Source organism: Cetorhinus maximus, chromosome 6 (genome assembly GCF_964194155.1).
Source record: "Cetorhinus maximus chromosome 6, sCetMax3.hap1.1, whole genome shotgun sequence".
Lineage (NCBI taxonomy): Eukaryota > Metazoa > Chordata > Chondrichthyes > Lamniformes > Cetorhinidae > Cetorhinus > Cetorhinus maximus.
The window spans coordinates 79085685-79091390 of NC_135884.1; the positions used below are offsets into that span (position 1 = coordinate 79085685).

At 44.3% G+C, this 5706-nt stretch overlaps 1 pseudogene; it reads right to left on the bottom strand.

The window, feature by feature from the left end:
- Nucleotides 1-4142: 4142 nt before the first annotated feature.
- Nucleotides 4143-5413, bottom strand: LOC144682288 (uncharacterized; annotated as a pseudogene).
- Nucleotides 5414-5706: the final 293 nt, after the last annotated feature.

Genomic DNA, 5706 nt, shown 5'->3' on the forward strand with positions numbered 1-5706 from the left:
ATTCTGCACTTTCATAGGTACAAGAGTGGTATCACTTACCACACAGGAGCTTGTGGGGTAAGGCTGAATGTCAGATGCGGGATCTTACAACACACGTTCCCATGGATCAGGTGAGAGGCACATAGAAAGCCCTGGTTATCTCTGGGTGCCAACTGGCCATCTGTACTGTCCAACTGGGTGATCTATTATCTAAAGTCAATCCATGCATTGGAATGTTATTCTTAATAACATCATATCTACACATCCACACTTCTGAGTGATAATTAATTAATGAAAAGCCCTGAAGCTGTTGAGATAAGATATTGAAATGCAGGTTTGTCATTACGGGCTGAGTGGGGGGTGGATTGTAGTGTAAGGGCGGGATAGATAAAAGGTAATGTGCTGCTAGGAGAAGAACATCAAAATTGTGGGGATAATATGTGCACAAACCACTGAAGGTGGCAGAACAGGTTGAGAAAACGGTGAATGAGGAATATGGAATCCTAAGTTTTATAAATAGAGACATGAGTACAAAAGCAAAGAAGTTACGGTGAACCTTTATAAAACACTTATTGGCCTTATCTAGATTATTGTGTCCAATTCAGGGCACCACACTTTAGGAAGGATGTGAAGGCATTGGAAAGAATGCAGAAACGATGTACGATAAATGGTTCCAGGGATGAGGGACTTCAGTTGTGTAGATAAGATTGGAGAAACTGAGGCTGTTCTCCTTCAAGAAGGGAAGGTTGAGAGATTTGACAGAGATGTTCAAAGTCATGAATGATCTGGACGGTGTAGGTCAGAGGAAACTGTACTCATTGGCAGAAATCAGAACCACAGAACAAGAGGACACCTATTTAACGTGAAAGGCAAAAGAACCAAGATGATGTGAGCAAAAATCTTTTTTTATGCAGTAAGTGGTTAGGATCTTGAATGCACTACCTGAGAATGTGGTGGAGGCAGATTCAGTTGTGGCTTTCAAAGGGCATTGGATAATATCTGAAGAGAAAAAATTGCAGGGCTAAGAGGAAAAGGCAGGGGTTGTGCACTAGCTGAGTTGCTCTTGCAGGGAGTAGCCACAGACATGATAGGCCAAATGGCCTACTTCTCTGCTCTAATGATCTATGACTCTGATCCCGTTTTTTGATGTTTATAACTTTCTGATGCACCTGTGGGATCTGTATGAATTCTCTCGTTTCTTGTTAACTGTGTATTGGGAATATTTAACATTCCCTGTGTACATTTGGAATCTGATTATTTAGGGTCAGTCTTTTCTGTCTTCTTTGGGTTTATTTATGTAAATCTTTGGTAACTAAACGGATTAAGAGGCTTGTCTTTATTAAAAATTAAACCAGTGAAATGAATGAAATAAGTTACGTTTGAGTAAAGATGCTAATTCTAAATAGATACTGAGGACCAGTGCTTTCAGCAGAGGAAATTATAACAGAATACTAACCATCTAGGTTTGTACTAATTCAACAAACACAGCTAATACAGCAAATTTGACCTACTGCTGCTGACTCAGGGGCCCCTGAGTCACTGAAAACCAGTCCTGTCTGTAAGAGCATGTTCAGTCACCTCTTTCCATTTAACAGGAATATTTAAATAAAACCTCATAACAAAGAATAGAACAGAAAATGATAATTTCCATTATTAATTTTATTTACTGCATTTTTTTTTATTTGGAGATGTAAGTACATACAGTAAACAACTGATTGGTGAAATGCAATGCTGGGCTATTGTTGTAATGTTAGATTTGTAGTTAAACACTCACTGCCATCATTTGTAGAAGGCTGAGCTGGCGCAGCTGATCCAGTGTTGGGTCTCCTTGTCTGTGCTGGCCTTTGGAGAGAGGTGGCTGCCAAGGTATGTGAAGTGCTCAACATATTTCAGAGTCTCTCCTTCAACATAAATGGGAGGTGGAATATTTGGCTGACCAGGTGTGGGTTGATGTATGAGCTTCATTTTTGCAACATTCAAGGTCAGCCCGAGTCTCTAGTATGCAGAACTGAAGAAATTGAAAGTGGCTTGCCAATCTGGTACAGTAGACAATGATGCTCCAGTCATCTGGAAACTGTAGATTATGATGGTCAGTTTGATTTTGGCACGGAGATGAAGGAGGTTAAAGAGTTTTCCATCTGGGCGGTATTTAATGCTCACGCCAGAGGCAGAAGACGTCTGCAAGTCAACAAATGTCCTAGTGTACAGAGCAGTTGTCGTCACCACACTCCTTTGCTGCAGTGAGACCTGGACAGTATATCAGCGACACATAAGAACACTAGAAAAATTCCACCAGCAATGCTTCCACCACATCCTCTGGATACAATGAGAGGATAATCGAATAAACACTGGTATCCTTCTTGAAGCCAGCTCCACAAGCATTCAGACAAAACCCCTGCAAGATCAACAGCAATGGGTTGAATGATGGCCACAAAGCATCCCTCCCACCAAGTCTCGTTTTCTCAACTCTCAAATGGCCAGCATTCCATGGAAGGACAAAGAAAAGGCGACAAAGACACTCTGAAGCTCTCTCTGAAGTGTGACAGAATTGACATTAGTGATTGGGAGGCGCTTGCCAATTATTCAAAATGTGACAACTTGTCCGTCAAGCTGCATGATGCTTCGAGCCCAAATGCCTTAATGATGAGGCAGAGCAGTGGCAGAGAAGGAAAGGAAAAGAAGCGAATCCTGCACTCCGGATTCCACTACCTTAGGGGACCTGTCCCTTTGCCCAAAGATCTGCGAATCGAGAATCAGCCTGTTTAGTCACATGAAGACCCATGGCAGAAACTCTCAACTCAGATAGACATCATCCTTGAATCGAGGGACAACTGCTGCCAGCGACGAATGTTACATGTTCTGGGGATGGAGTGAACTTCAGCTGGAAGGTAAATCCAGCGGGAGCAGATCGGCCTTCCGATGTTCATCTTTCCAAACACAACAGAATAGAAAATCAGTGAGGTGGGGAAAGATGTAAAACAGGTCTCCATTCTCCAGGGATGTGAAACCAAATCCCACTACTGCCCAACACAGATTGTAATCTCCACTAAAAAAATAAAATTCTGACTGGGTTCAACATGGACCCTGAACCTCTGCCACCCATTGACTGCTTACGGTGAATTACACTATCAATGGGCTCAAATCTCAGCTTTACCCTGCACAGCAGTCACCCATGAAAATAGTAAGGGGCAATTTACCACTCATTGCTGCCATCACCATGGTTATGACAGTGCTGACCATGACCACTGCAGACCAGTTGCATCAGTCCCGTTTAAAATTGAAGTTCGGTGTGGTGTTGGGGAGGGTGGGGTGGCGGGGGCAGGGTTGGTGGTGGGTTCGTCCTGTGTGTTACTGTGCGTTCCCCTTTGTGGGCCGACCTCTCGTCGACCAGCATTTGATGGTGCTTTGTCCAGAGAGGAATGCAAGGCCGGTAATGGTTTCCACAGGGACAGGAGGAGGGGTAGTTTTCCTCTAAGTGCACAAACCCAGCTTTGGACACTGCCACTCAGCTCCACACCTAAAATCAACTCTAAGCTGGCCCCTTGCCAGTGACCTTGACTTTACATCTGCTGCTGTAGGACATTTGAGTCCAGGGTGCACCACAATACTCTGCAGCTTGGATTGGGCAATGGTGAAGATGATCTGCTAATTCGCAGCAAAGCATTCACATCTCGAGTGCAGACTAAAATCTCTGGTGCCCTGAGAAAGCTCTGAACACAAATCCAGTCCTTCATCAATACCAGCTACCACCTCCTCCTGAAATACCAGCGATATTCCCTCACTACCAGAGGAGACTGTGTGAGATCAAATACCGTGGCAGTGTCAATATTGCCTTCTAGGCAATTCTGGCATATCATCAATTTCAATGTGTAAGTGAGACTTACTGCTGCAAAGCAACCAACCAGGAAAAAAATCCAAGACAATCTAATCCAGTGAATTCAACAATATCTCTCCAGTGTGAATTCACTCATTCCCCGATGTGTCAAGCTGTGTTTTCTACGAAGTACAATTCTCAGTTTCTCCAGTGTGAATCTGCTGGCATTGTATCAAATGACTGTGTGTGTGAAAATGCTTTGCACACACTGATCATTCCTCTTCTGTGTGAATTTGTTCATGAATTGTTAATGAACTAGACTGACTAAAGCAGCTTTTACACACTGCACTCAGGGTTTCTCCCCAGTGTGGGTTTGCTGATGTACAGTCAGATCGTGAGGTGTACAAAACCGCTTCTTACAATCTGCACACTTGAACGGTTTCTCTGCTGTGTGAACCCGCTGATGCCGTATCAAGTGACTGGACGTGTAGAATGTCTTTGCACAAGCAGAGAATTCAAATGGTTTCTCCCCAGTGTGAATTCTCTGATGAACTAATAATGTGTTGGATTGGGTAAACCGCTTTTTACACACTAAACATTCAAATGGTTTCTCTCCAGTGTGATGTCGCTGGTGCAACATCAGGTGCCTGGATAAACAAAATCGCTTTTTACATTCCGAGCATTCAAATGGTTTCTCCCCAGTGTGAATCTTTTCGTGCTGTAACAAGTTGCTGGATGTGTAAAACCGCTTTTTACATTCTGTACATTCAAATGGCTTCTCTCCTGTGTGAGTTCGCTGATGTATCGTCAAGTGACTGGATGTGTAAAACTGCATTTTACATACTGCACATACGAATGGTTTCTCTCCAGTGTGAATTTGTTGATGCACTATCAGGTCGTTGGATGTGCAGAACTGCTTTGTACACACAGTGCATTTGAATGGTTTCTCCCTAGTGCGAACTCTTTGATGTACAGTCAAGTCATTGGATGCACAGAATCCTTTTTACACACTGAACATTCAAACGGTTTTTCTCCTATGTGAATTCGTTGATGGACTTTCAACCCACTGCACAAGGAGAACCGCTTTCTGCACAAAGAGCATGCAAACGGTTTCTCCCCAGTATGAATGCGCTGGTGCTGGATCAGGTCACTGGATGTGTAAAACCGTTTATTACACACGGAGCACTCGAATGGTTTCTCTCCAGTGTGAATGTGCTCGTGCCTTTTTAAGCGGCTCACCCATCTAAAGGTGCTCCCACACACCTGACACTGAAAACCCCCGACTTCCCCATCAGTCAATCCCTGTTGGCTGGGTCCAGGAATCGTTGCTGATCTAGGTCCAGGAATCTCCACTGATCCAAGCCCAGGAATCTCTGTTGATCCAGGTCCTGGTATCTCTGCTGATCCAGGTCCTGGTATCTCTGCTGATCCAGGTCCTGGTATCTCTGCTGATCCAGGTCCTGGTATCTCTGCTGATCCAGGTCCTGGTATCTCTGCTGATCCAGGTCCTGGTATCTCTGCTGATCCAGGTCCAGGAGTCTCTGCTGATCCAGGTCCAGGAGTCTCCGCTGATCCAGTCTGATCATTCACTAATATTTCCACTTCGATGAGTATTTCCATGCTGGCTTAGTCCGAGACTATCTGAGCAATCACTATCTTGCAAAATTGAACATAAAGAACACATGAATCCCCTCAGCTGTAAATAGCCAAGGGCACTGTGCCTTTGCTGATCTCTATTCCCAGCCTAATCTCTCTCCCAGCCCAGCCCAGAGCACCAAACCAGCCAGGTGACAATAACATAGCAACAGGATTGTTGTTTGTTGTTGCTTTGTCCCTGTCCCAGGTCCCATTGCCAGTTGCTGTTTCACTCCTCGCTCGCCTTTCCAATCCTTTTTCCCATCCTAAGTCCTTGT